Source organism: Lacerta agilis, chromosome 5 (genome assembly GCF_009819535.1).
Source record: "Lacerta agilis isolate rLacAgi1 chromosome 5, rLacAgi1.pri, whole genome shotgun sequence".
NCBI classification, from domain to species: domain Eukaryota; kingdom Metazoa; phylum Chordata; class Lepidosauria; order Squamata; family Lacertidae; genus Lacerta; species Lacerta agilis.
In genome coordinates, this window is record NC_046316.1 from 94,771,608 (window position 1) to 94,791,048 (window position 19,441).

General features: G+C 49.7%; 1 protein-coding gene across 3 annotated transcripts in view; it reads right to left on the reverse strand.

Moving 5' to 3' along the window:
- Positions 1–19,441, reverse strand: part of FGF12 (fibroblast growth factor 12) — a 215,718-nt gene that overhangs the window by 73,388 nt on the left and 122,889 nt on the right. The gene's annotated exons all lie outside the window — the stretch shown is intronic.

Genomic DNA, 19,441 nt, shown 5'->3' on the forward strand with positions numbered 1-19,441 from the left:
CGCAGGAGACTTCCCTTAAGCAGTGTAGCGAAAGGGGCCCGAGAATGGGCGTACCGACAGGGGGGCAGCGGCCCCCCTAGAAGCCCCCTGCCCCCCTAGAAGCGGGAGTCCCATGGACTGAAAGAAGGGTTTTATCCATTCTGAAGGAATGTTTTCCCGCGCCTGCAGGGGGGACGTGATCAGCCCCCTGCTTCAGCCCCTCTCAGCTGCCTTGCCCAGCCCCTCTGCTGGCCAATAGTGATTGGGGCAGTGTGCATGCTGTGTGCTTTTGCATAGGTTTGCTAAACTTTTAGGGTTGCATTTGTGCTGTTCATGGGGCGGAAGTATTCTGGGGGGTTGGATTTCCCCTTCTAGATTTGCCCCTGCAGTGTCAGGCGTTCGGACGGTTCCTTTAATACAGTGCTTGTTGTTTGGCTGGGGGGGGGGGAGCATTTCGTGATATTTTGCCATTTTGCCTTCATTACCTGCTCTTCATTACCTGTCTAAATTGTGCTATGAGCTTCTGGGTGTTTATATTTTTGTGGGCCGCAATGGTTTTGCGGCTCCCAGATTTTTTTTTCTCTTCGGAAACGGGTCCAAGTGGCTCTTTTTGTCTTAAAGGTTGCAGACCCCTGGTATAGTTAAAGCTATGGTTTTCCCAGTAGTAATGTACGGAAGTGAGAGCTGGACCATAAAGAAGGCTGATCGCCGTAGAATTGATGCTTTTGAATTATGGTGCTGGAGGAGACTCTTGAGAGTCCCATGGACTGCAAGAAGATCAAACCTATCCATTCTGAAGGAAATCAGCCATGGGTGCTCACTGGAAGGACAGATCCTGAAGCTGAGGCTCCAGTACTTTGGCCACCTCATGAGAAGGGAAGACTCCCTGGAAAAGACCCTGATGTTGGGAAAGATGGAGGGCACAAGGAGAAGGGGACGACAGAGGATGAGATGGTTGGACAGTGTTCTCGAAGCTACCAACATGAGTCTGACCAAACTGCGGGAGGCAGTGAAGGATAGGTGTGCCTGGCGTGCTCTGGTCCATGGGGTCACAAAGAGGCGGACACGACTCAATGACTAAACAAGAACAAAAACCCTCCTTAGTGTTGGCACCTTGTGCCCAGCTGCAGTAGCTCCATCGCCGGGTCATGTGTGACCTGGTAGCAGAGAGTGAACAGCAGCTTCCCGCCCCTCTCGGCCTCACAAGCTCTGGAATGTTCCACGAGGCAAACACTTTGGAGTTAATTTAATCAAATTACTAGCTGTTTACTCTCCGGCGTTTGAATGGCAGCGGCTGTGTTCAGGAGATGAAGGCTTCTCAGCTGACTCATCAATCAGCCCCTCACCCCACCTGGCAGCTCCAGCTTGAACACAGAGGGAGAAGAATGGCAAACTCAACATCCCAGGCAGGAAGAATTGAATCAACACAAACAGAGGCTTTCAAGCCCGTTTTGGCAGAAGCAAAGCCTCGGGCACCTAAGTCTTCGGAGTCCGAGCTGACGAGTCCTCTCAGCAGAGGAGACACCGCTAAAAGAACAACACAGTTTCTACATAAGAGCATAAAAGAAGAGTCCGCTGGATCAGGCCAATGAGGGCCCCTGTGGTCCAGGATCCTGTTCGCACAACAGCCAAGCAGCTACTTCCATGGTGTAGCTGTGATTCCTGCAGGAAGTTGGACTAGATGACCCACAGGGTCCCTTCCAAGCTCCAGCTCTACAACTTTTATGATTCTGATTCCCATCAGCTGGTGTTCCAATATAGCCTGCCCCTAGGCATGGAGGTTCTGCTATGACCGTAAGTGTCCATATGGAGAGCCCTGCTGGATTTGGTCAAAGGCCCATCTAGCCCAGGATCCTGTTCTCACAACAGCCCACCAGATGCCACTTGTTCTCTTAAACCAGTGTTTTTCAACCTTTTTGGGGCAAAGGCACACTTGTTTCATGAAAAAAATCACGAGGCACACCACCATTAGAAAATGTTAAAAAATTTAACTCTGTGCCTATATTGACTATATATAAAGTAATTTTTCAATTTTTTCCCACGGCACACCAGGCAACATCTCGTGGCACACTAGTGTGCCGCGGAACAGTGGTTGAAAAACACTGTCTTAAACAACTGTGCCCAGAAAGCCATCTCTGTGGGTCGTGTTTGGCGCGGTTGCCACACATGGCAGCGTTCTAAGCCCCTTGCTGGGCTCTGCAGCTCTTTTGCTTACAAAAGTGGAGTTTGATATCTCAAGTGGAGAATTCAAGTTTCTAGCCCTGAAGGTGGCATGAACGGGACTGGGCCTGTGTGAGAAGGACCTGGTAGATATGAACAAGACAGGGAGTTGGGGGTTTAATGATCAGGATCTGCAATAGAGAATATGATTTGGTAATGAAGCCCATTCAGATATTTCGTGCAGCTTTATCAATTCAGCACTCTAGAGAAAAAGTGAGAAAGAGATGCCCCGGTGGTGGAAGTTGATAAAAATTATGCCTGGCACAGAGAAAGCGGACAGAGAAAAGTTTGTCTCCCTCTCCCATAACACAACTCCTTGTGAACATCCAATGAAGCTGAACATTGGAAGATTTGGGACAGATAAACGTCCATCTTCACGCAGTGCAGAGTTGAACTGTGGAACTCCCTGCCACAGGAGACAGTGATGGACACCAACCTAGATGGCTTTAAAGGGGGATCAGAGAGATTCATGAAGGAGGAGAGGGTGATCGATGGCTCCTAGCCAGGATGGCTCAGCTCTTCCCTTCACAGTTGGAGGCAGCAAGACTTCCAAATACCAGTTTCTGGGGACCAAAGGAAGGGAGAATTCTCTTTGATCCTGCTGGTGGGCTTCTTCCCACTGGGACATCTTGCTGGCCATAGGGAGGAGAAGATGCTGGACTAGTTGGGCCACTGGCTCTCAATCTGGCACTTCCCGGCAAAGCAGAATGTGGGCCAGCACATGGGCAAAAGGACATTTCCTTTTCACACACACTCCCAAATGTTCCTTATTGGAGACCACCCTCTCTAAGCAATGATCAGCGTTCCTGATCCTCTACCCTGAATCAGCTGGTAAACTAAGAGGACTCAGCGCTGGCCAGGAGGTCCCTGAGGACCAAACAAACTTCCACCAAGTTTTCTAGTATCCAAAATTTGCTAACTCTCCATCGTTTCAGGCCTACCTGGGAGCTTCTTCTACATGCAAAGTAGGCACTCTTCTACTGACCCTCCTTTGGGATGTGAAAGGGTTAGACTTTTTATATCATAGAATTGTAGACTTGGAAAGGACCCCCAGGGGTCATCCAGTCCAACCCCCTGAAATGCAGGAATCTCAGCTAAAGCATCCATGACAGATGGTTATCCAAGCTCTGCTTAAAAACCTCCCGGGAAGGAGAGTCCACCTTCTGAGGGAGCCTGCTACATTGTCAAAGGAAATGCTGCTTTGAAACACAGGACCTGCCCAATATAACTTGCTCCCTGCCTTATTGCAGTTTTCCAAAATCTATACAGTAGAACCTCTACTTACATCCCGCTCTACTTAGGCCCGTTCCAAGTCACGAGCATGGCAAACCCGGAAGGAAACACCAGGTTTGCCACAATTCGCACACATGCAGAAGCAGCCGCCGCCGAATGCGCCTGCACACAACGGTGCATCTATCGGCAACCCGTTTCGCCATAAGGACGGACCTCCGGAATGGGCTGTGGTCGTGAGTAGAGGCTCCAATGTAAACCATAATCCACCCCAGTGCTGGATTTACGTATAAACTAAACAAGATACTGTATAGCTTACGGCTCCACTCTCTTGGGGGCCCCCAAAAAATTTAAAGGAACAAAATAACTGGATGTACATTTCCAAAATATAAGATAAAAACCAAATAGAATAAAACCTACATACAGCAAGAGTGTTTTGTGTTGTGTAGGCTCCTATGATGTAAGTCATGAGCCCTGCCTGCTCCCTCAAATATCCCTGGTTTGCTCCTTTCTATATATAGGGTGCCTACATTCTGCATGGACTGATTGCAGGGCAACATGTGCAAATGGCTTTAGATACCTATTAAGTCCATCAATTACCATTTAGCATATATTCAACACAAAAAACCAGCAAAGGACAGCTGGACATAGAAAGGGCCCCATTACCTTCAGGAGGTAGGGCCTCATCAAACCTAAATCTGGCCCTGATCCACCCTTTAACAAACAGGCAGCTTAGCTACTACTTCCATGGCGAGGAACCTAGTTTAAACTTCTTCCAACCACTCCTGGCAATCCAAACACCGAGTGTCTCCCACCCCTCCCTGCCTCCATTCCCACAGATGTCACATTCCCCCCCCCAACAAACAGGGAAGGTTTTTTTCGCCCAGCATTTAAATTTTAAAAAGCGATTTCCTCCACCCACACTCCGATGCATCACCAGGGAAGGGGGGGGAGCTCTCTGACTAAATGGCAGCTGCAAACGAGAGGGTGGACGTGGCCCTGATTCGTACATTTGAGGCCCGAGCCAGCAATTGCCAAGAAAACTCACACGTGCCTTGGGGCAGTGTGGTGTAGTGGTTAGTGTGTCAGGCTAGGACCTGGGAGAGACCCAGGTTCAAATCCCCAATCTGCCCATGAAATTCACAGGGTAACCTGGGGGGGGCGGGGGGGCAGTCACTGCCTTGAGTCAGGCTAACCTACCTCACTGGGTTATTGTGGGGATTAAATAAGGAGCAGGAGAATCATGTAGGCCACTTTGAGCTCCTCAGAGTAAAGGGCAGGACATAGAATCATAGAATCCTAGAATCCTAGAGTTGGAAGAGACCCCAAGGGCCATCCAGTCCAACCCCCTGCCAAGCAGGAAACAGCATCCAAGCATTCCTGACAGATGGCTGTCAAACCTCCGCTTAAAGACCTCCAAAGAAGGAGACTCCACCACACTCCTTGGCAGCAAATTCCACTGTCCAACAGCTCTTACTGTCAGGAAGTTCTCCGTGTCCGCTTCTCTGGAGCAGCAGAAAACAACCTTTCTCCCTCCTCTCCATGACATCCTTTTATATATTTGAACATGGCTATCATATCACCCCTTAACCTTCTCTTCTCCAGGCTAAACATACCCAGCTCCCTAAGCCGTTCCTCATGAATGCAACAAATACCGGTAAATCATAAATAAAGAGTAGTGGAAGAAAGATCAAACTTTTCTTTTTCGTTTAGAGCAGGGGTCAGCAAACTTTTTCAGCAGGGGGCCGGTCCACTGTCCCTCAGACCTTGTGGGGGGCCGGACTATATTTTGAAAATATATATATAAACTAATTCCTATGCCCCACAAATAACCCAGAGATGCATTTTAAATAAAAGTGCACATTCTACTCATGTAAAAACACACTGATTCCCAGACCGTCCGCGGGCCGGATTTAGAGTGCGATTGGGCTGCATCCGGCCCATGGGCTTTAGTTTGGGGATCCCTGGTTTAGAGAAAAGGCGAGTCAGCGTTTAGAGAATTATGCCTGACATGGAGGAAGTGGATGAAGAAACGTCTTTCTCCCTCTCTCATAACACTCAAGCTCGTGGGCATCAGTGTTGGAAGATTCAGGACCAATAAAATTAATTCTTTCTTTATGAAGCACATAGTTAAACGGTGGAACTCCCTGCCACAGGAGGCAGGGATGGCCACCAATCTGGGTGGTTTTAATAGAGGTTTAGGCAAATTCATGGAGGAGGAGGAGAGGGCTATCAATGTCTACCAGCCACGATGACTCCGCAGTCAGAGGCAGAAATGCTTCTGAATTGTTGGAAGCCACAGGAGGAGAGAGCTGCTCTTGTGCTCAGATCCAGGCATCTGGTTGGCCCCTGTGAGAACAGGATGCTGGGCTAGATGGACCATTGGCCTGATCCAGCAGACTCCTCTCATGTCCTTAATCTACTTTCTAATTTATGCATGTTATATTTCAACAACTGAAGCACCGCTTAACACCGTTCTTTTTTCTAAGCAGTGCAAAACGTGGTTGCAAAAGCGATAAAATCAGTTACAATGAACCCTTTTAACCAGCTGAAAACGACCCTCCCGGCTGACATTCCTCCGCCCAGTCCTGCATCGCTTGCTAGCGCTGCAGTCATGATGAGCACCTTCAGTGAGTGTGGCGGCAGGGCCTGTCGCATTAAGGATCGCCAGAACTCTCCGTCTCTCCATTAGTTGCAGGAGCTGGCTTGCGGGAGGAGATGTCTGCAGGCGACCTGCAGCTCGCGGCCAGATGCAACACAGCGAAAATGAAAGAAGAGGCGGAACCGACACACAGATATAGTCTGCGGGAGGCAGGCAGTGCAAAGACTGCCCTGGTTTCGCAAAGCTGCGGTGAACTGTCACCCAGTGTGGAGACTATTGTTCGGCTGGTGTGGGGCAATTATCGCAAGCCCATCTGGCGCTGAATCCAAAACAGTTTGCTTTCCATCACTGGTAGGAGGGGGGGAATGGGGGTATATTCAGAGGCTTGGGTATGCTAAGTGAAAGAAAGAAAGAAAGAAAGAAAGAAAGAAAGAAAGAAAGAAAGAAAGAAAGAAAGGAAGGAAGGAAGGAAGAAAGGAAGAAAGGAAGGAAGAAAGGAAGGAAGGAAGTATGAATGAACTTTGGAATATCTCCCTATGTAATAAAAATGTAAGGTGTCGTCATGCTCTGCAGTCTGCAGAGTGAGGAATGGCTACCAGGCCCAGGAGGGTCCAGGGGCCCTTCAAACAGAGATTGCCACACAGAGCACCTGCCCTCTGTTAAGAGGAGAGGAGCATGGGATGAGAGGGGAGGGGCTTGGAGGAAGCTGTGAGAGGATGGGTGAGGGGGTGAGTGAGATGGGCAAGTTTAGCCTGGAGGTTTGGATAGGATAGAGGTAAAGGTAAAGGGACCCCTGACCATCAGGTCCAGCGGCGCTCATCTCGCTCTATAGGCCAAAGGAGCCGGCGTTTGTCCGCAGACAGCTTCCAGGTCATGTGGCCAGCATGACAAAGCCGCTTCTGGCAAACCAGAGCAGCGCACGGAAACACCATTTACCTTCCCGCCGGTGTGGTACCTATTTATCTACTTGCACTTTGATGTGCTTTCAAACTGCTAGGTGGGCAGGAACAGGGACCGAGCAACAGGAGCTCACCCCGTGACCGGGATTCGAACCACCGACCTTCTGATCAGCAAGCCCTAGACTCTGTGGTTTAACCCACAGCGCCACTTGGTCTGTGAGAGGATGGGTGAGGGGGTGAGTGAGATGGGTATGTTTAGCCTGGAGGTGTGGATAGGATAGTCATCTTGGGAAATGGTTTCTGCTGCAGCTCCAGAGGGCAGGACGCAAACCAATGGATTCAAATGACAAGAAAGGAAATTCCGACTAAACATTAGGAAGAATTTTCTGTCGGTATGGTAGGACTGCAGAGTTGGAAGAGACCACGAGGTTCAGCTAGTCCAACTCCCTGCAGTGCAGGAATCTTTTGCCCAATGTGGGGCTCTAACCCATGGTTAGAGTTCTACCGACTGAGCTATAGAGGTCTCTGTTTTTATTTAAGAGCTGTTCTGTTGGAACTCCCTGCCTCTTGATATCAGGCAAGCACCTTCACTGTACTTTCTTTTCGGCACCTGCTAAAACATATTTGTTTAGACAAGACTATCCAGACATTTAGAAACGGATGAGAGTTTTCCTCTGCTTTTAGAATATTCTTATTTTAACTTTTCAAACTCCTTAAACTATTGCTGTCATTTTTTGTACTGCTGATTTCATTTCCTTATCCCTTTTTTTAAACCACATTAAGTGTCTTTTTAAAACCAATCAAGCAGTGTGCAAATCAATAAGATGCAACCGAATGGGAGGTGTGTGTGTGTGGGGGGGAGGGGTGTTGTAGCAAGTGAGTCGCCAAGACCAGCGGTCAGAATGCATGCCCAGTCTGCTGGCTCTGGTGCCACCAGAATTTCCTCCTTCCATTTAAAAGACTTTCTAGAACGATTGATCTGGGCTGGATCCAGCAAAAGTAGGGAAAAAAAGATGACTTCAATCACCACCCAGAACTTGGACCAGACAGGCACCTCTGGGAAAAAGCTGAGTTATCAATTGCACTAGGACACTGAAATGCCAGGGCTATGCTGAGCTGGAAAACCCTTCCTGCCAGACCCTGAGAGCAGCATTCCCTAACCCTGGTGCCCTCCTGATGTTTAAGACTAGAACTCGCATCAGCGCCGGATAGCATGGCCACGCCAGGTAACCAGCAGCTAAAGAAAGCTGTTTTGGAGCAAGACCCAAAAGGGATCTTCCTTGACTTAACACAAGAAGAACCAGTTGGATCAGGCCAGTGGCTCATCTAATCCAGTGTCCTGTTCTCACAGTGGCCAACCAGGTGCCTCTTTGGAGAAACTTGCTAGCAGAGCCTGAGCGCAAGAGCGTTTCCCCCCTCCTGTAGGCTCCAGAAACAGCTATTCAGAAGAATTTCAGCCTCCAACTGTGGAGCCAAAGAATAGCCATCGTGGCTAGTAGCCCGTGATAGTCCTCCCCTCCACAAAGTGCTCTGTTCCTTTTTTAAAGCCATCCAGGCAGGTGGCCCTCACTCCCTCCTGCTGCAGGGAGCTCCATAGTTTAACTATACGCATAGCTGTCAACTTTCCCCTTTTTTGCGGGAAATTCCCTTATTCCAGCGCCGTTTCCCACTGCAAAAAAAGGGAAGGTTGACAGCTATGACTATACGCTGCACAAAAAAAGTCCTTCCTTTTACCTGTCCTGAATCTTCCCACATTCATCTTCATTGGTTCTGGAGGGAGAAAAGCACACTGGGAGAGAGCCAGTGTGGTGTAGTGGTTAAGAGCGGCAGATTCGTAATCTGGGGAACCGGGTTTGCGTCCCCGCTCTTCCACATGCAGCTGCTGGGTGACCTTGGGCTAGTCACACTTCTCTGAAGTCTCTCAGCCCCACTCACCTCACAGGGAGGAAGAGAAAGGAGAATGTGAGCCACTTTGAGACTCCTTCGGGTAGTGATAAAGCAGGATATCAAATCCAAACTCTTCTTCTCCTCTTCTTCTTCCTCTTTCCACTTTCTCTAATTTTATAGACTTCTATCATGTCACCTCTCTACTTTCTTCTAAATGAAAATGCATGGAAGTCTATCGACAGCTCCTAGCCATGATGGCTCGGCTCTGCCTCTGAATCTTCTGAATCCCAGCAGCTGGAAACCACAGATGGGGGAGAGGACTCTTGGGTCCTGTTTGCCGGTTTCCCACAGGCATCCTTTTGGATACTGTGGGAACAGGATGCTGGAATAGATGGTCCACTGGCCTGATCCAGCAGCCTCTTCTCAGGTTCTCAGTTATGGGTCACAGCACTTGGCTGTGGCAAGTTCCCTTCACACACAAACACATACCCGTCCTCCAAAAAATAATCACTAAAAACATGGGCTCAGTTGCATTCTTCTTTTCCACTTTCGGCAGCTGCATCCCAATGTGGGCAACTAAAGACGTGAGCCAAGAGCTCGCAGATCTCCCTCCGCCACGCATTTTGCAATTTGCATTCAACATCTGTGCAGAGAAGCAGAGAAATGCACACCCACCAGATCATTTGAATTTAAAAGCCATATTCCCAGGGACTATCACTCAGATTTTGAAATGGCTGCCTGCTGTGCCTTTCTGCGAATAATACACATTAACCAAAAGGTGCTTCCCCGTGCAAACATGTGCGGTCAGCCATGTGCTTCCTGGCTGAGCGCACAGCTGCTCGGCAGCAACAACACCCGTCTCTTCACTCAGGCAGCCCGGTGTGGCTCAGGCAGCCCCAAAGGAACGGAAGCACAGTGCCTTTCCCCCCTCCATGTGGCACATATGGTTCTCCATCCTCCACTTGTTCAATCCCCACAACAACCCTGAGAGGTAGGTTTGCCTGAGAGGCAGCGACTAGCCCAAGGTCATGCCAGTGGGCTTCATGGCCAAGTGCGGGATTTGAACCCTGCTCTCCCAGGCCCTAGTCTGACACTCTGACCACTACACCACACTGCTTTTCCATCTTAGTGTTTTCAAGATGCTTCTGAGCAGTCAGCCCACCAGCCCTGAGGTTTAAAGCAGAAAGCAAAACCAGGAGCGGCAGAAGAGCCGAGTTCAACCTCTACCTCCATCACGAACCCAGTGCCCAGCCCTGCCTCCACTGGCTGCTTAGGATGAATACTGGCCTACACTGCAGGAGGGGCGTAAGGGCTAGTGGTAGCACACAGCACCTTAAGCCCTCTGAGCACTTGGGTAGCTCAGTGCAAGGATGCTAGCATTAGAGCCATGGGTGCTATCCAAATCCATTACAGCCAGAGGAGGGACACAGTGGTCCTAATCCCAGGGTCGCAGGAAGCTGCCTTATTCCAAGTCAGGCCCTGGTCTAGCTCAGTAGCACCTGCACTGACCGGCAGCAATGGCTCTCCAGGGATTCAGGCAGGAGCCTCTCTCCCAGCCCTTCCTGGAGAGGTCTTTGGGGACTGAACCCAGTATCTTCTGCATGCAAGGTAGATGCCCACTGAGTTGTGGCCCTTTCCCCCAAAATCCCACTCAATAGCAGCGGAACGCAGAAATCATGCACAGGATGGTGGCTTGTCCACAAGAAGAAGGTGGCTCTGAAAAGTTTTGTTGCTCTGGGACAGGCTTCCCCAACCTGGCGCCCTCTGGGTCTTTTGGACTCCCTTGGAAAGTGGTGGACCCTCCTTCTTTGCAGGCTTTTAAGCAGAGGTTGGATGGCCACCTGCCAGGGATTACTGACCCTTCCAGCTATGATTCTACAACTCCAGTGGGTCATGCTGGCTGGGGCAGATGGGGATTCATCTTGAGGGCACCAGGTTTGGGGCCAGGGAAGACTGTTCTGAGACCAACTCCTGAATTAGCTCCTTTGATGATGGCGGAGGAGACAACTTCACAAAGCAAAAGGCTTTTAATTCTCCAGCAACACATTTCAACCGTAAGGGATTATTTCACGCAAACCTCTCTCTCCCCCACCCGCTGCTTTCCTTGGAACTGCAGGTTTCACACATGCACACCCCAGCAACAACGCCCACGCTCCTGGCACGCCGGGAACAGCTCAGCAGGAAACTGACGAGTCTCACGGAGAAAGAGAGCTGCAAATGTGGCCTCCTTCCCTGGGCATGCGGGGTTGCGGTACAGAGGGGGTCTCTCTCGCGTTCTGCCTGCAGGCCGACCGGCCTCCTCCCTCCCTCCATCACACACACACACACACACCGTACCTCCACCTGCAGAACCATAAAAAAGCTCTTCAGTTGAGCTGCAAAAACTCATTGTGGAAAAAAATGAGCCGCATCCTGCTCCGACTTTTTGTGCTCTTTCTCGGCCCCCGAAACAAGGCGCGGGTTTGCACAAAAGCTGTCTATTAAAAATTCAAGCCTGAAAGATGCTGATTAAAGAGAGATGACTCCTTGGGCATTTCAAGGGCTTTTGGAGCGCTTCTGAAGCCCAATCTTTCTCCTGCCTCTCCAGGCGGAGAGCCTGGCTGACGGGCAGCCCAGCCCACCTCTCCATAGCTCTGCACAAAGAAGGGTACCGATCCTTTCCCCTCCTCTGCTGAAGCTGGAAGGCAAAGCAGAGGAGCTACAGGGTGAAGAGTGGATTCAGGCAACCAAAGTGGGAGACGAGAAAGTATTGAATACAGTATGTGCAAAGGAGCGAGGATGAGAGTCTGCAGCACACACAACTCTGCAAACTGAAAGTAGCCAATGTGAGGGACACCCCCCCCCCCCGTTCTTGGGGCACTGACGGGAGGCACAATTTGCAACTTGCACCCAACAGACCAAGCCGTTCTCTGGTGATCAAGCTCCATATTTAAATCAGCTCCATAATTAAATCAGCTCCACCTTTCGGAGGGGCTCCAGTATGCAGAATCAGACAAGTGCAAGGAGTCTGCTCTGGCTTCACCCAAGTCTTGAGCCCTTTCAAACTCCAAGGCTTTGAACTGACATCTGCACCTGCCGCTTACATTGATATTTGGACTGGCAAAACAAATTAAGAGAGTACGCTGATCTGGCGAGATTATCAGCAAGGTTACGAGACGTTACAGATGAAAAATTTATCAGAGAGTGGGACATATACAGGGTCTATGTAAAAGAACACTGTCGAAATATTAACCCCATTGGCAGGTTTTGATTGAACTTCTGCGTGCAAGTAGGATAATTTGATGAAACTTAAAGCAAGTCAGACAACATGGAGAAAATAAAGTTAAGTGCGTAACCAAGGAATTTAATTTGGGAACGTAATGGGAAGATTGGCGGTAACGTTAAATTGAATTACAAAATGATGCACAAAGCACAAAGCAAGTGTCAATTAAGGAAAGAATGACTGCTTGTTTTTATTTTGCCTTTAAGATCTGTTGATCATTTCTGCTACACAGTTTTCAATCAGGAAAGCATTTAAAATATATATATATTAAATAAATAAATAAATTGATATTCAGACACCACCAGGCCGCCACGTATCTTAGAGTGACAGGCATCCTGCCTGCAAGGGCTCCAAGTTGCAAGGGCGAGAGAGAGGAGGAGGAGGAGAGGCCTCTTCCAAAAGCCGTCCGTAAGCCTCGCCCTGGAGATGTGGTGGTTCTGAGCGCTGCCAAGCAAGGAACCCCAAGACCCCGTACCACAGACGACATTGAGGGGGGCATGCCTTGGGCCACACTATGAGCATCAACCAACTAATATGTCCCATCAGCACATGGATTCACGCCTGTGCAACATAACTTCCTCCCCTCTTCCCATGCCCTTCCCAAATATAACCCCGAGGGTTGGGGATACCCCAATAACAGATTTAGGGGGTGCACAGAGTCGTTCTCTAGAACAAGCATGCATCTTCACCTTAGCTGGATGTCACCAGCAGATTTAGTGTTGCTCCTCTCACCCACCCCAAAACCACTGCCACACACCCCCCCAAAGCTGTCATATCAGTATTGATTTTGTTTGCGCTATAAAATCGTTTATATGCTGCCTTTTGGGGCAAAGCCCACCCGAGGTGGCCAGCGCCATAGTTAAAAGCACAATAAACACAAGGATCTCAAATAATTGGAAAAAAGGCAAGGCGGAAGCATTCGCGACAATTAAAAAGGCCGGTGACGACAGTTACAAAGACTTATAAAACAGCGGGACGGAGACTTGTGCAACATGGCTCTGTAGGAAAAGCTTTTGGCAGAAAGTCAGTCTGCGGCTGGGGGGCAGAAAGTGTAGGAAGCCAGGAAGAAACTTTGCAAAACAAAAGCGGGGGGGGGGGGGCGGTTGGAGAAGGTGAACACAGGACCCTCATCCCAAGCCTGTCTTAGCCGCTATCTCTAGGGGGCGCTTATGAGGAGGGGCAGGGGAATGTTTCTCACCAGCAATGGGGTTTTGCATGCAGAACTTCCCAGATCCAATCCCTGGCATCTCCTGGTAGGGCCAGGAGAGACCCCCGCCTGGGGCCCTGGAGAGATGCTGGTGATGCCGAGCTCGGTTGGACCAACCGGTCTGACAGCACCAGGCAGCTCCCTATGTTCCTATGCTGCAAAAAGGGTCATTACTTATGGCCTCTTTAATTTGCCGTTTTTAATTTGCAAAGTGCTTTTACGGGCTCGTCTGTCCAGCCACAATCCTGCGAGTTCACTTCTGCTTCTAGGCCTGGAATGGTCTGTCCTGCAGAGTCGCTTACTCTGCAACGGCTAGATTCCAACACGCCAGTGTCACGAGCCAAGCTGTCCAAGAATTCCCATCCAAGCCATCTCCATTCCTCCCCCCCCCCTTTTGCAAACTGGGAAATGGCAGTTCAGTGGCTGTGCAAACAGAAGCCCCCAGGTTCCGTCCCCTGGCATGCCTGGCCAAAGGGAGCTCAGGAGCAAGCGTGCAACCAGGCAGAGGCTCTGGAGTGTGGATGGCACTGGCCTAGGCAGGGGTGTCGCAAAGGGGTGGGGGTGCGGTCCACCCCAGGTGTCATACCTGGGGGGGTGACAACCCCCCTGGGTGGATCAGTGTAGTGGCGCTTGCACACCCGCCGGTTGATTTTTTGCGATTGTCATGAAAATCCACCCGCTGATCGCGCAAATATGCCTGGAGATCAGCCTGGCACCACTACCACCCCGCGGGCGGCGTTCACACCCCCTGGGCGGTTTTATGCTATCGTCGGTCAGACTTTCACGATCGGTGGGCATATCTGTTTTGCGGCCAACCCTCTCTAAAAAATGGTCAACAGATTGGGGGTAATGGGACCCCTGACCATTAGGTCCAGTCGCGGACGACTCTGGGGTTGTGGCGCTCACCTCTCTTTACTGGCCGAGGGAGCCGGCGTACAGCTTCCGGGTCATGTGACCAGCATGACTAAGCCGCTTCTGGCAAAACCAGAGCAACGCACGGAAATGCCGTTTACCTTCCCGCCGGAGCAGTACCTATTTATATATTTGCACTTTGATGTGCTTTCGAACTGCTAGGTGGGCAGGAGCTGGGACCGAGCAATGGGAGCGCACCCCGTCATTGCGGGGATTCGAACCGCTGATCTTCTGATCGGCAAGCCCTAGGCTCTGTGGTTTAACCCACAGCACCACCCGTGTCCCTAACTTGGGTGTACCCCTCCCTAAAAGAAAAGCTCAACAACTCTGGGCAACATACCAAAAAAGTAATTGACGTTGGGCGGGATGACAAAAAATAATAATTTCACACCTGGTACCCCCTTGCTTTGCCTCTGGGCCTAGGTGGACCAATAAGGCTGCTTCACATCACCTTAAGGCTGCCAGCAGCCATCCAGAAAGGATGTTTTGCCCTCCCACTGCCCTCCCTCCAGAAGTGCGTTTCTAAGGAAGTGCAAAACTTCCGGACCCAACTTGCTTAGATGGAAATTCTTGGACAGTTTGGCTTTCAACCTTGCAAGGTGGAAAAGAGACTCTGCAAAGCAAACTATCCCACAGGGATGACAATTCCAGACTGAAAGGCAGGATCTTGAAAAGGCAAGCTGCATGGTTCAGTTCAATATCTGGCGGAGGTTCAGTTCAATATCCGGCAATTCCCCCTTCCTTCCTTCCTTCGTTAGGCAGCCCTCAGGTAACTGCGTGCCCTCTCCGTGCTTGGCAGGGACATGTCTCTGAGCATCCACAAGGTGCATGCCATTTCCAAACCAAGGAATCAAAGGTCACTCTTAGCCACCGAAGTTTAGACAGTATGGTTGGCAAATCTGGCGCTTGGCAACTCTTGGTTTACACGGGACTGCTAAGAAGGCCATACTGGGCATGCCCCCAGACCTCACCCAGGAATCCCACTGCCCACAGTGTCATACCCTTGACGGGTCGCAGCTCAGGTGCAGCAGTAGGCTGCGTGACACTCCATCAATTGATCAGATACCTTTTCATAATATGTTGACTTTTCTCCATCTGCTCCTTACAGGCAGGATGGGACCACACAAGCAAACATCCACATTTCAGGCTCGCAGTTCAGGGGCAGAGCACCTGCCTTGCCTAGAGGAGTCCCAGGTTCAAATCCCCAGCCGGGAAGGCTCCCGTAGGAAATCCTGGCCAGCTGCTGCCAGTCAGTGTAGACAGCATTGAGCTAGATCAGTGGCTCTCATTGTGGGGGGGGGGGATCCCTGGATCAGGTTCATCAGTTTTGCTGATTTAATTGAACTGAATGGCTTGAATCGGATTTTGAATAAATGTGCAATTAGTTGTCGCTGTCTCAAATTGCATCGTGTCACTATCTCCCTTAGTGGGTCAATCAAACCACTGTTCTGAATAATGCTTTTTCAATAGGGTACAGTAGCGGGCACTAGGGGTGAGTTTATAGGACCAAGGCCCCCCCCCAAGCTAGCTGGAGCACCAATCTGACGCAGTATAAGGCCTGTGTGGGGCGAGTAGAGAGAGAACACTTGGGTTAGTGCTTGAATTGGGCCAGACACAGCAGATGTGAATTTCAGACCGCTCGGGGAAGCAAGCCAAGCTACATGCCAGTAGAGTCGGAGAAAGAAAGAGATCGCGCAGGGCCTCCTGACAGTTGAATCCCAAAAGGGTGCTGAGAGAGATTGGAGATTCACAAGTTCCTGAAATGATGTCGTATCTACAGGCAGCGTGGTGTAGTGGTTAGAGTGTTGTACGAGGAACTGGGAGAACAGGGTTCCATACCCTCTCGACTGTGAACTTCTCTCTGGGTGATCTTGGGCCAGTCACTGGCTCTCAGCCTAACCTACTTCTATGAAGAAAGCTTGCAGCATTTGGGACTTCTTCATTTAGAGAAAAGGCAAAGAAGAGGCAACATGATAGTTTATGAAATTATGCTTAGCATGGAGAAAGAGAAAAGAGAAACATTCTTCTCCATTTCTCGTAACGCTAGAGTTTGTGGGCCTCCTGGGAAGCTGAACGACGGAAGGTTAAGGCAGATGAAGGAAAGTCCTTCTTCACACAGCACAGAATTAAACTATGGAACCCCCTCCTGCAGGAGGCAGTGATGGCCACCAATTTAAGAGAGGAACAGACACATTCACGAAGGAGAGGGCTCTGTTTCGGAACCCCAATTGCAGGGAACCACAGCAGGGGAGAGGGCTCTCGTCCTTGAATCCTGCCTGTGGGTTTTCCCTTTGGGTATCTGGTTGGCGCCTGTAAGAACAGGGTGCTGGACTGCATGAGCCAAGGGCCTGATCCAGCACAGGCTCTTAGCTAACTTCTTATGTTCTGTGGAGCACAGGCTCCTTGTGAAATGGGAAGCAGAGGCGTGCAAAGAGCTGGAGAACGCGTTCTTCCTACTCCCCGTGCACTGTAGTCACCCTCCCTCTCTCTGTTACATAAGGACAAATTCATTAGTCGAGGCCTGTAATGTCTGGTGCCGTCCACAGGGAAGACTGTGGGGATGTCGGAGCCACATTGGAAACTCAAGTGTGCAAACCCCTTTTCCAACTCTTCACAAGATGTGCTTTCTTAGCAGAGCTGAGGCTGTTGTGAGCAAGGAGGCAAACCTTTGGTGCCAATGGGCACGATTCGGGGGGGGGGGGGTTATAAAGTCAGCCACATTTTGCTGCCACAGCTCTGCCTGGGGTTAAAAACACATGAGAACACTTTGCATCAGCTATCAGGCTCCAGTCACTGAATGTTTGTTAAAAATCGGAAATCTGGGAGCACAAAACACTATGGGTGTTTTTCAACTAAGATTTACAGTGGTACCCTGGTTTAAGAACAGCCCTGTTTACAAACGATTCAGTTTAAGAACTCCACAAGACTGGAAATAGTGTCCCGGTTGGAGAAATTTACCTCGGTCTAAGAACGGAATCCGAACGGTGGAAGGGCACCGGCAGCGGGAGACCTCATTAGGGAAAACGCGCCTCGGTTTAAGAACAGTTTTTGTTTAAGAACGGACTTCCGGAACAGATTGAGTTCGTAAACTGAGGTACCACTGTACTGTAGATCAGACTACCTTGGACGGTGGTTGACGCGCCTTCCCTGAAGGTTTTTAAGTGGAGGTTGGGTGGCCAATGGTCATGTATGATCTAGTTAAAATTCCTGCATTGCAGGGGGTTGGACTAGATGACCCTTGAGGTTCCTTCCAAATTTACAATTCTGTGATTCTATGGAAAACAATGACAAGCCAATATCCCCCATCCCACAAACACATTTAAAAGGACATGCAATGTTATTCAGTGTTAGATTGAATAAATGGATATTAAGAGGTAAGAAAGTTAAATATGAAGATGATCCTTTTTAAAATAGGAGAAAAATGGAATCCAGGAAGGGAAGATTGAAGGAGGTCCCCTCAAGATGTTAAGAAAATTAGATAAAAATAGTATATGGTTGTTGTTGTTGAAATTGTTTTATGTTTTTGTGTGTGTTTGTTTTTGTTATATATTATAAAATGAATTGCTTTTTTAAGTGTTAGAAACTCAGATATTTAAGATGGGCACCAAATGGAAATGCCTAGTTGCCCTTTGGGGGCCAGACGGCTGGAAAGTCACATTTTCCAATACGACTTTTGGGTTCCTGAAATTCATTGTGATTGCGCAGAGAAAATGTATAAGAATTCCACAGGACGTTTTGCTAGCGTGAGAAAAACAGTCAAGATCCAAGGATCCCCAGGTAGGCACCTCCAGGTGGTGGAGATGTCAGGCCTCACCCTGCCCCACAGTCATCTTCACTTGGGCGCAAGTGGCCGATAGCCAAGTGTAGAATGCCCCTGGCGAATTTCGGACACCGATGTTCATCGACCAAAGGCCTGGTTATAGAGAAAGGACGCCCAAAAACATGCCATGAAGGTGCCAGATGAGTCTCCCTGGGGAGAGCATCCCATGTGGGGAGCCACAACAGAAAAGGCCCCTTCGGAAGGGAGGGAGATGAATATGGCCTCGGGTGATATTTGCAGGGTCCAGGTCAGTTCCTCACACTTGACCCCCCCCCAAGTACCTGTGGGCATGACAGCTAGAAGAGAACGGGTTTTGCTCCCTGTGGTCCAAAGCATATATGGACTGAGAGGAAATAATGATTCTACGCCTTTTAGTTGCTGTAAGCGCAGAACCAGAAGTGTGGCGGGGGGGGGGGGGCAGGACTTGCTGGAAACCACCTGAATCCGGAATAAAAGGCTGCAATGTGGGACAATTAATCTGGGAACTGTTATGCAAATGCAGCAAGGGGGGAAATTGAAAGAGAAAAGGGAAGGAATTTCAAAATATGAAGAAAAGGGAGAGAGAGAGAGAGAGAGAGAGAGAGAGCCCTGAACCTGGGAGAAATTCAGGGATCCCAGAGCTGATTCCAGGTCCCTGTCAAGAGGCAGGAAGGGAGGGAAGAAAGCAGAATATCAGTCCAACACCAATGATCCGGAGGGATGTGACTTATTAGATGTTGAAATTGCTTATCATCTGATGGTTTTTTAAGAAACAACGAAACAAAAACTGCATTTCAAAGTCCTTTATAAGCTACCTTTGAAGGATTCGTATTCTGATGGGCCGACTGCTAATAATAAATGTAATAAGCTGCACAATATCCACAGACACCCCTGCTGTGGTGCTGCCTATGAGGGAAGCACTCTGCACTTGGGCAGGAGAACTCTTGCCACCCTCCCTGCCTCGTACGCTGCAGGCCTGCCTCCTAGTACTTAAAATCAACAGCCGGAAAACACAGCCCCTGGGTCGGCTTTCTAAATTGGGGTTTGTAGTTCTTAAGTGGCACTCTGAACAAGCTCAGTTTATTTGCTTCCACATTGACGGCTTTTCGTCACAATGGCAGTACGGGAGGGGGGCAGCCTAAGCCTGAATTCCAGTTGGTGTGGGGCAAACAGCAAGAGATGGCTCCTGTCTTCAAGCCCTGCCCCAGAGGCATTCAGCAGAGCCCCATGGCAGGACTAATGGCCCCACCTTAGTCTCAGTAAGTGTGGGGCTCTCCTTGCCTCAAAATGTAAAAGCTTCATATGTGGCAGCTAAATGCCCAGTAGCTCTGGCGGATAAATAGAACCCCAGGTTTAGGGGTAGTCTACCTCGGTTGCCGATCTGTCGAGGTGGAGCTGGGCAGCACCCTGCAAACTGCGAGGAACCTAGGCTCTCAAAACATGG